The sequence below is a fragment of the Acomys minous genome (genome assembly GCF_964271855.1).
Source record: "Acomys minous genome assembly, chromosome: 18".
Taxonomy (NCBI): Eukaryota; Metazoa; Chordata; class Mammalia; order Rodentia; family Muridae; genus Acomys; species Acomys minous.
Window position 1 is genome coordinate 18,292,315 of NC_140501.1, and position 11,022 is coordinate 18,303,336.

General features: G+C 40.1%; 1 protein-coding gene across 1 annotated transcript in view; it reads right to left on the reverse strand.

Annotated features, from left to right (window-relative positions):
- The window catches only part of LOC311589441 (uncharacterized protein), a 76,671-nt gene extending 67,081 nt beyond the window's left edge, over positions 1-9,590 (reverse strand). The window contains exon 1 of the mRNA XM_084767865.1: positions 9,585-9,590. The gene's annotated coding sequence lies outside the window, so the exon portion shown is untranslated. The remainder of the gene's footprint in view (positions 1-9,584) is intronic.
- Between the last annotated feature and the right edge of the window lie 1,432 nt (positions 9,591-11,022).

Genomic DNA, 11,022 nt, shown 5'->3' on the forward strand with positions numbered 1-11,022 from the left:
AATCACAATTTCCTTGATCGAAAGGTTTGCAATTTAATAATTTGCATATTTAATCTCACCATTCCCCCTTCCTTCCCGGGGATGTAGCAGAGAAAAATTGTATTTAATAAATATAAAAGCAGAACCAAGTCTCTGCTTATTTGGGAATTTATATCTGCTCATTCTTCTATGAGTGCTCGCCAGTTGCACTGACCAATGGTAACAGGAAAGCTTTGTGAGAACCAGAGCTTTCACCAGCTGCACGTGCTCCATAGACACTAGTGCAAAAATGTTAGTACAAACACGAAGGCGTCTTAACTCATGCTCTTGTGTAGACTTTAAACACAGGAAATGCTGGCCAGACCTCTGTGGCTCTCTTATGGATTAGTGACACTGCTCTTAGGGCTGAAAGGGATGATTAAAGCACCGATCTACCACTGCATGTGTCCCTGGTCTGTACTTCAAAAGATCATCCTGGATATACATGTATTGCTAGGAGACAGCAGTCTCTGTTTGCTAGGGTGCTCATTTGATTTGGTGTGGCTAAAGAGAAATAGAAGACCTGTTGGAACTCCTGTCCACCCTTTGGCATCAACTTGTACATCCCAGCACTGTTCCGAAGAGCTCTAATGGAATGCAATTGTCATCACATACCACTTTCAAAATAAGAAGAGATAGTGTCTTGACTCTCAAATAATCTGTATCATATATATATGATATATGAATATATATTTCCACTTCTCTCAATCATTATCTATCATGTGTCATAATGTTAAAATTCTGGAGTCTATATTGTTTCATTTCTGATAACCCTCACAGGATGATGCTGTATTTCCCAAGAGATGGCTCCAGAAGTGAGTTTCTGTGTCATATGAGGTCAATGGAATCATAGGTTACCTTGGTAGTCATTCCCACCCCACATCTGCATCCTCCTGCCTTGAAAAGTAAAACTGGAATGCAGGACCTCATCTTTATTGTAGTCAGGAATTTGTTTATAAGGCTGAGCAGCAAGTGACTTGGTATTAGCTTCCCTAAGCATCAGGATCACATTTCATAAAGCACTGGTGAGTCAGCACTTCCCTTTTGTGTGGAGTTAAATAACTTACTGAACCATACCAGAGTTCTACTAACCTCTCTTTAGCTTCCACTCTCTTGTCTCTGCAGCCACCAGAGATCAGTCAAGTTTCTCTATCCTTCAGAGCTCCAGCTGCATGTCCAGGTCACATTCCACATGGTTACTTGAATATCATTGTTTCTACTCTTTGAGAAAGTTACTGTCAAAAGTATAGAGTAGCAAATATCCTTAGAGCATCCATATCAATCTGTTGGTCTTCCCTTCTGTTCACTCTGATTCTGCTGCCACGTTTACATGGAAAACTTATCCCTATTGTTACTTTACATTTTAAAATAAAAAACATCCAGCATTCAGTTATTCCTTTTTTCCCCCCCAGAGGTATTGTCTGAGCCTCTTTCAACTATCACTTTACATTAAGTTCCGAGAACTGAAAGAAGATCAAAACAGACAAGACCATTGCTCTCATGCAGCTGACTTTTGTGAGGAGCAAAGCCAAGTTATAACCGAGATTGGTGTCCTTAAGGAATCGGTGATGAGACAGAAAGGTCCAAGAGCCAAGGATGGCGGTCCTAATGAGAGAATAGAAGAGGAAGCCAAGAAGATGAGGAGAACTGGGCAGAGTATCCAGGCAGACGGCATATCCAAGACTCTGAAGTAAGAAAGAGAGTTGCGAAGCTCGTACTGACAAAAGGTCCACAGCAGTGGAGCTGGGTGTATAAAAGGAGACTAAGACCACAATGAAACTTTGAAAAAAAAAAAAAGAAGAGCATCTAGTCAATCTAGTCAAGCAGCTCCTTATTTTAGTGAAGTAAGAAAAGACCAGAAAGGCACTGAGGTGTCTTCTTTAGGGTGCACTGAGGTCTAAGCTTGCATTGTTTAAAGGATAATTTGATGAATGACGAATGCATTAGAAATGCAAGACCAGCAGTGACAAAACCTCAATGGGCCAAGCATGGGCTCCTGTCAGGCTGTGCCGGTCGGGATAGGATGGCCGGTTTAGCATGTAATTTGGAAATGCATTCTGCTTAAAGAGTACATGTGTGGAGTGAAGAAATACGGGGAACAGTTGTGGCACACTATGAGAAGGTGGTCACTGTGGTTTGATCGTGTTCACAAGGCTGTACTTCATAAAAGCTGGGCTCCTCCTACCATTCAATATAGCTTGACAATGTCGGTTGAGAACCTTCCCAACCTCACCAGTATTCAGTTCCAAAGCCTTTCATCACATATTGATACTTGCTCTTTGTTTTTTAGTGGGTCTCTTAGTTTGTAGACCCCTGACTAGCAGCACAGGACACTTCTAAATCCTTGCACACGGCTGTTGGAGTTCAGAAACAAATGTTCACAGTTCATGTACATGTCTTAAATGTTTACTCATCAGTTCCTTTCGTGACTTGACTTTCAGTCAACTCAGCAATATTTATTCTACAGTTTTAGTTTATAATTAATTCCTTAATGAAGAAAAAGGAAAAAATACATGGCTCCTTTTTTATATTTGTTAATATCACAGACTTTTTTTTAGAAATAAACACAGGCCTTTCTTTTGTATTTATTATGGCCTGTCTTGACAACCTTGACATTTATGAAACTATCTTGTTTTCACTGGGAAACTGTGATTTCAATCTCACAGATTTTGCCTCTTTTTTTCCTACTTTTTCTTATTTCAATCTCTTTCTTGATCATGCAGTATATTAAAAAGTCTGAATTCATGAGGGAGGTAATTTTGTATCTATTTTGGGCACGTTGACCTTCAAGCTCATTTCCTTCTCATTTAAATTATCTTCACTGGCACAGTCAGAATTACATATTTTTTAAAGGCTTCCATTCTCCATAGAAACATATTCTTTTAAAGAGTCTGTCTTGAGATCTGTTTTAGTTTTGGGACTATTTTTGTGGGAGACAAACTAATCAAGGGAGAAGAAAATACACTTTGTAGTGTGAGAAGGCTGGAATTTTAGTTGGGCAGGTAGAAGAGTGACGATCCGTAAACAGCTACTCGATAAACAGTAAGTTGTGCTTGAAAGCAACTGATTTGATTTCGCCAAGCACCAGTTTTCCATCTGTGTAGTGGCAACAAAGGTGTCTGACCTCGTATGAGTGCTGTTAGAACAAATGACCTGTGGCATCCATGAGAGAACATCATCTGCTTTAGCTTTGCATCAGATCTGGTACATAGTAAGAATTAGATTTCTTGTAGAGATCATTGTCCTGATCTCTGCCCCTCTTATTCACTTATGATTTGTTGGAGAAGGGATTGGCAGGGTTGGCGGGCAATGAATGAATTCACCATTTAGACCAGAATAGAATAAAAATGATTACTGAGTACGCTGCACGAGGGCAGTGGGATGGGCAGTACCAAGATACCACATATAGCCTCTCAAACGGTTATGAATGTATGTTTTTACTAAATGCATCTGTGCAAAGACTTTAAGGAGTATTCCATGTTTCTAAGTTTTGCTGGTAATTGGCTCCACTAGTCATTTTTCCAAATCACTTACACTTCCCTTTCTCTGGAGAAAATCCCTCTCCCATTTAAATCAAATTCTGTTGGAAATTACCAATTGATATAGCATTGATATCTATCAGCATCATTCTTATGCTAGTGCTTCTGATTCTTCCAGATGTAGGCACTTTGAATTGATCATCTTCTGGAGGCTTCTAGAATTTCCTCATCTATAGCACACATACATTCTGACTTTCTGTGCATGGTCTTCAAGAACCCATTACTTTAACTTTGGTTAGATTGACATTCAGCATGGATATCATCCTGATGTCATGTCATTCAGGGGTGAGGTATGGAATGCAAGCTGATTACCCTAATTTTTCCTCTATATTCAAATTTTTTATTTCTGACAACGCTATTTACTTGTTCCCTTAGTTCTCATTTGCGTCTCACAGGCTCAGTCCCGCTTGTCTAAATCTCTTCTCACTACTCTATGCTTCCTTAGCAAGCCAGCAATCCCACAGCCTCCCTTGCCTGGCTGGTTGGACTCCTGTGAACACATCCTTGCCTCAGGGCTTCTTGTGTTTCTGAGTTATGGTGCCTGGTCCTGATTCTCATCTTTCTTATCTTGTTGATTACTACCTTGACTGGTGTAGCTAGTTTTCTAAAAGTTTCCCTAGAAAGCATCTGAGGAAATACTTTTTGGAGACATTCCAGTTTAAAAATGTCTCTCTTCTCCAACACCCTTCATGGCCAGCTTGGGTCTATCTGAGTCCTATAGGATGGAAAGCAAATCTCATCAGCATTTCCTCCAGAAAGAAAACAAAAGACAAAAAACAAAAAACAAAAAACAAAAAACAAAAAATGGCCAGTCACATACAGAGAATTCAGAGTGGGTAAACTTTCCAAAAGCGGCGCTGGAAGCAAAAAGAGAAGGATTTCAAGTATTTGATTTTTTTTTTTGTAGTTTTAGTTGCTTTTTAGAAAAGGTTAAAAATTAATGGTGTACTTTAATGCACCACTAAAAATCATCAGAAAGCCAGTTTGACTCTAGAGGGCACAAGCTGTGTCCCAGATGGAAAGGGCAAGTGTCAGGGGACGGGTGGAATGGGCTCCCGTGTGGTGTTCACTAAATTTGTCCACACAAATTGCCTCAAATTATTTCACACAGAGTCCTGGGACACAGAAGTAGGAATGAAACAATGAGCAAAGTTGTAAAATGCTGAGGCAAAGGCTTAAGACATGAGAAACATTACCTGAGGAAGCTTTGGCTGGGAGGAAAGATGGCTTCCTAGGAAATGTGCTCGCGAGCTCAGCATTGGTGTCATTGGCAGCCGAGGCGAAGGCACTGCCTGGAACCTTTGGACACAGGGCACCCTGGCAAACCACCATACCTCCACATCCATTCCCTGCCCCAGCACTGTTGAGCTTTCTGCTATCCGTAGCCACTACGGGGTGACCAAAATGCGTAGCACCTGTATTCTAAGGCTTACTAGTATACAGATGAAAGCCCCTCTTAGGGATTCTCAGAGGTATTTCAAAGGACTCTGAAGTGAGCAGTATCTCTTGTGACAAAAGCCATAAGAATTCTATATTTTCAGACAGACACAGTTATTGTATATAGGTTTTCAGAAAGGTTGCTATTTCTATGATAAAAATAGCTGATTTGTAGTTCTCTCTCTCTCTCTCTCTCTCTCTCTCTCTCTCTCTCTCTCTCTCTCTCTCTCTCTCTCTCTCCTCTGCACTGCACCCTTCCTCCTTTCTTCCCTCACTCCCTCCCCCCTCCCTGTTGCTGTGTTATATGCAGTGGTGTGGACACATTTCTAGAGGCCAGAGGATCCTGTTCTATCATTCTTCCTCTTATTTTGCTGAGACAGGGTCTTTCCCTGGAACTGTAGCTAGCTGGCAAGATGCAGCACTTCTTCTCTCTCTCCCTACACAGAGCTGGGGTTACAGGTACTGTGCAACCATGCCTGACTTTCTAAGTCAGTGTTGGGATAAAACTCAGATACTCAGGTTTGCTTAGCAGGCATTCTTACCCACGGAGTGGTGTGTGTTTAGGTTTTAACAACAATTACCTATGAGATCTCGTGATCCAAAGGGATGAACTTTTAAGCGTAGAAGTTCAGACATAGCAAAGGGCCATTTTGGGCTTCTGACATCTTTCAGAGCTAGTGTTGCCTGCTTGCTGTCTGCCTTCACATGCCTCTTTGGGTCCACATCTTTCTCTCTGTGGGGACTTTTAATTGCTCTCCAACTTCCAGAGTGGTATATTCTAGATAGATGAAGTAGGACTTTATAGAAGATTTTTAAAACTGTGTTCCATTTATACTGTTTAAGAACATACCTAGGTACTCCAACTGGATATTATACTTCAGATGTTTAACAAACATTAGGAGCCAGAGTTTTTGTCTCAAGCACTTGTTTATAGAGTTAAGCTCCATAGAAGGTGCTTTCAAGGTTCTATTGTTTATAAGCTACCAAGCTTAGCTGGGTCATCCAGGTTATATATAAAAGCAGAGGTTTGTTTGTTTTAGGCACAGTTTCTCTCTGTAGCTCTAGATGTCCTGGAACTCTTTCTATAGGCTAGGTTGATCTCGAACTCACAGCGATCCTCCTGCCCTTGCCTCCCAAGTGCTGGGATTAAAGGCGTGCACCACTTCTACCTGGCTAAAAGCAGTTTGCATTGTGCATGGCACTTAAGAATCTTGTGAGAATGATGATGCACTAACCAAATCAACTGGACAGTTTTGAAAATGTGGAGTACTCGAGTGGTGGTAGTGACACACAACCTTATTCCCAGCACTTTGGAGGCAGAGACAGGTGGATCTTTGTGAGTTTGAGGACAGCCTGGTCTACAGAGTGAGTTCCAGGACAGCCAAGGCTACACAGAGAAACCTTGTCTTTAAAAACCAAACCAAACCAAACCTCCCTTCTTGGGAGGAATTTAAATTTGAACTTGGCCTTGGAGATCCAAACTAATGTCTGCCAAGTATCTACCAAACTTAACCAACTCCCCTTGGCTGGTCAAGCCACGGAAGCTGTAGGAGCATATACTACTGCCACATTTTCATAAAGCAGCTCAGTTTCTAAGTGCATTCTAGATACTCAGCCTCGTGTCTACAGAAACGTCTGGTTCTTGTTCTTCATCAAAGAAGCTTCTTTCTGTAGCAGCTGGAGACCCTCACAGCAATCCAGAACTGGTCAAAGTGCTTAGCTCTAGTTAGAACATTCTTAATAAAACCTCTAAACCCAAGGCTGAGAGAACACTGAGGAAAGGGATAGCAAGCATCCGAGATCGAGAGAACCCAGTCCAGTTCTCTATAAAAGAAAAGGAGGACAGAAAGTGTGGGAGTAGGGAGGAGGGGGTGAGTCGGGGGAGGTGGAGTTGAGGTTGGAGTAGAGGTGTATGTGATCAAAATAAATTCTCTGAAATTATCAAACAGTTAAAAAGACCTTATCTTATTAAAAAGAATGCCTACGGATGGACTCAATTTCAGATGACATTTAGCAAGGAAGGAAGAACAGAGATAAATCTCTGCATGTTGGAGAAACAATGACTTCAGCAATCTAGAATAAAGTACATTTGTCTATGTTGTAAGATCAGTGAAGGTCTCTCCATAGCAACCCAGAGAAGACATTGTGACAAGGAAAATGTACCAAGTGTGAAAGCTAGCCACAAGGGAAAGGAGTGAAGCTGGTGGGAACAGTCGTAAGAAGCTTATGAACAAAGAATAATTAGTGTAGGGTAGCTAGAGGGCAGTAGTTCATGAGCATTTGTGGGAATCTGCAAGAAACTTCACACAAAAAAGCACTTTGCCCTGGTGATAGAAGAAAGAAAGCTTCGTGAGAAAATCTTTGGTAGCATTTATTAAGTTGATAGTACTCACAAAGGTCCCTACACTGGTACTAATGCTGTGCTAGCATCTGAGGGAATGGCTTCCAAGCTGCTAGAACAGATCTGAAGGACGGACGTGGGCTTTCCCCCTACACTCATTGCACAACTGGCAAGGCTGTCTAGACAAACTGGAGCTTACAGTGCAAAGGGCATGGGGCCTCTCTTGAGGGCGCAGGAAGCTCTTGCAACCCTCAGGTCACCATTAGGGACATTGGCTCTCCTTGCTGAGATGCAGATTTACAGAAATACCAACTATTAATAGACGGCAGAAAGCACAGCTTACTGTAAGAGCCTGACAAATATAGATTGGAGGTATCATTACACTGCTGAGTCCTCCTCAGCCCACAAGAGCTTTGTTGGCCTTCACACATCCCCCTTTTCTTTGGTCTTTGTGCACGGACTGCAGACTGCTGGGCATGGAGCAGACCTGAGTCAGTCTTCAAACTCACCCTAAAATAAGGATAACCTCTGTTATTTCCTTGCATCCGTTTTATTGCTTGCATTCTTAAAATATCAAATGCTGCTTCCCCCCCCCTGTCTGTTTCTCTGTTTCTCTCTACCTCTGTGTCTCTGTCTCTGTCTCTGTCTCTGTCTCTGTCTCTGTCTCTGTCTCTCTCTCTCTCTCTCTCTCTCTCTCTCTCTCTCTCTCTCTCTCTCTCTTCTGCTTCCCTCCTTATTCTGAGCTACTCAGAGCATTCACAAGCACATTTATTTTCATGCTTAATTCACAAGCTTTTGTTCTGAGAATCTTGAAAGCAGGTTTTCTACTAAGAGAGAATCCTGAATTCATGACACCCAAAGATAAGCCTTTGTTTAATGTGGCAATAAACCCAGCTATGGAATTGCCCTAGGGAAAATAAAAAGACTCCTGTAGCCAATTGTTTGAACAGCTCCTAAGTTCTAAGTATGCCTTTTCCAGTTTTTAATAATTATGGGGACAGGACATTCTGTAATCATCTCAGTGATCAGCTTATGTAGATCATTTTAAGAAGATGAGCAAAGGGTTCTTAACTGTCTGCATTTCAGGTCTTTATATGAAAAAGGTTGAAGCAGAGCCAGACATGGTGGTGCCAGCCTGGGATCCCAGTACTCAAGGTGTGGGGACAGGAGAATTGCTGCAAGTTCAAGGACAACCTGGCTTACGTACTCTGCCTCACACAATGAACTAAAAAGCCAGTGCAAAAATAACATGATTCTAGCTTTCAGCTGTGACCTGAAGAAAAAAAATCCATGTCCCTTCTTGTGAAAAATTAAAAAATATTCTAGATATATTTTTAGAAAGTTATATGAATTTAAGTTGCCCAAACATGCAAAAATTACCAATGTGAAGTTTTCTTTCCCTCTTTCTTTCTTTCTTTCTTTCTTTCTTTCTTTCCGTCTTTTCTTCTGACTTTTCAAGACAGGATTTGTGTAACCTTGGCTGTCCTGGATTCAATTTGTAGACCAGGCTGGACTTGAACTCACAGAGATCCACTTGCCTCTGCCTCCTTGAGTGTTAAGACTAAAGGAGTGAGCCACCACGTCCTGCTGCATTGTAAAATTTTCAGTGAACCATACATGTCAATTTAGTTTCCATTTGTTTGTTGACTTGCTTGTTCGGAGACATTAAACCATTTTTCTCCCAATAGATCTATTTTCTATGGCCTCAATTTGGTCTTCTGCTTTCTTACAAAATGTTCTGTTTAGTTTTCCTCATAGACTTTCTTGTTTTTATTTATTTAAAAACATGTGGTTATAGTCTTCCCCTGGGTTGTTTTTTGTTTTTGTTTTCCATTTTAACCCTGAATTTTCAGACCATCTTTCAGTCTCCAATTAGGTAAATTCCTTTTTTTCCTTTTCTTAAATTTAATTTTGTTTTTTTACATATCTATTTATATTATTACACATATATACAATAAACAACCTATAGCAAGAATAATCATGACACAATCAGGAATTATATAAATGTTACATTCTTAATGTTTTTGGCTATTTGTATTTGACAGCCTTGAAGAAAACATCTTTCCTATCTTGTTGCATCTAAAATTAGGAATGTAAATCAATCTCCATCACATCTTGTCATTATCAACTTAAAACATCTATCTAGACCTAAAAACATCTTAACCCCTAAACAACTAAGCTTAATTGTAAATATAAGCTACCTGGTCCTCAACTCCATCAGAGATTTGAGAAAGAATAAACTTGATTACCTGAGTATGCTGGGAGTGCTGGTTAGTAGCTTTCCAAATGAAAAGATGACAGAGACAATTTTCTACCTGGATAGTCACCCCAAACTTTCCATTATGTTGGAGCATCTTCTTCATCCTTCTGTCCCAAGATATCTTACAGACATATTTTTGAGGCAGGAACTATTGAGGACTTTCTTACCCTGTCTTGGCAGAGTTTGGCCATAGACTCTGCCTGCATCCAAGCTTGCCCTTTTTTAGGCAGAATTCTGTCTGTGGTAGAAACGAAGACATTTTGCCCAGTGGCTTGTTTGCTACATTTGAAGTCATCTCCATAAAGAAGTTATGTGATGCTTATTATAATTTTTGAGGTAGGCTGGGTGTTGACAGGAGTTAACCTGTTTCATTGTCAGTGAATCTATAAAATAATAAAAATATTTTAAATGCCATATTCTGCATGTCTCTGAGGTTTTGAAGAACTTATCTACCTTATCTTACCTTATCTTTCTATAGAATCATATCTATCTGCTGCACCTAAGATGTATATTCTTGTGATAAAAGTAGACTAGTGATTGACATGACCATGAATTGATCAGCTAACAATTAACTTGTATAACTTATTTATCCTAAACATCCTGCAATAGCATTTTAAAGGTATTGGGAGTAAACTTTGTATTATAATATAATAATTGAGTTATGTGGGTACAATACCTCCTATTAGAGTGAAATACATACATACATACATACATACATACATATATATCCCTTTTTACTCATGTATGTAATTATAAAGTAGTTACCTTAAAGTTCTGCTTTTTTAACAAAAGCAGCTGGGCTGTATAGCTAAATCTCCATGATTGGTTGACATTAGCATGAATGAATCTCTGTCAGAAAACAGTGAGAAAATAATGAACCAGAAATCCACCATCCATGGAGATGTGAAGTGTAGCATTTGACAATATAATATAGATGTTTGATTTAATCATATGTGCCTGAATATGAGACAGGGTAAAAATCCAAGAAGATAATATAACTTCTAAACCTTATTTACTGACAAGCACTACTATTTCTGAAGAAAGGTCATTTGAATACCAATTGCTGACATGTATCACATGATGAGGAAGTGTCAGGGCTTTCAGGAGATGTTGGAGATGGTGCGATGGATGATAGAACACTGCTGACTGGAAGGGATGAATCTGTTGTGGGGGATAAGCCATTGCCACATTGAGGGATAAACTGTATGATGGGTAAGTTACAGGAAAGTATCTGGGGGCAGGGAGTAGCTCAGTTGCAAGGGGCTAGGAAACAATCCTAGAGCCTGTAATGCTAACACCGGTGTATTATGCAGTGTTCTAAGATAACCATTAATGTCTAAAGATGTCTAATAGTCCTCTCTTCTTAAGTATGAGTAGGACCCATAACTTGCTTCTACCTGTAAAATATAGTGAAGACAATATGATAT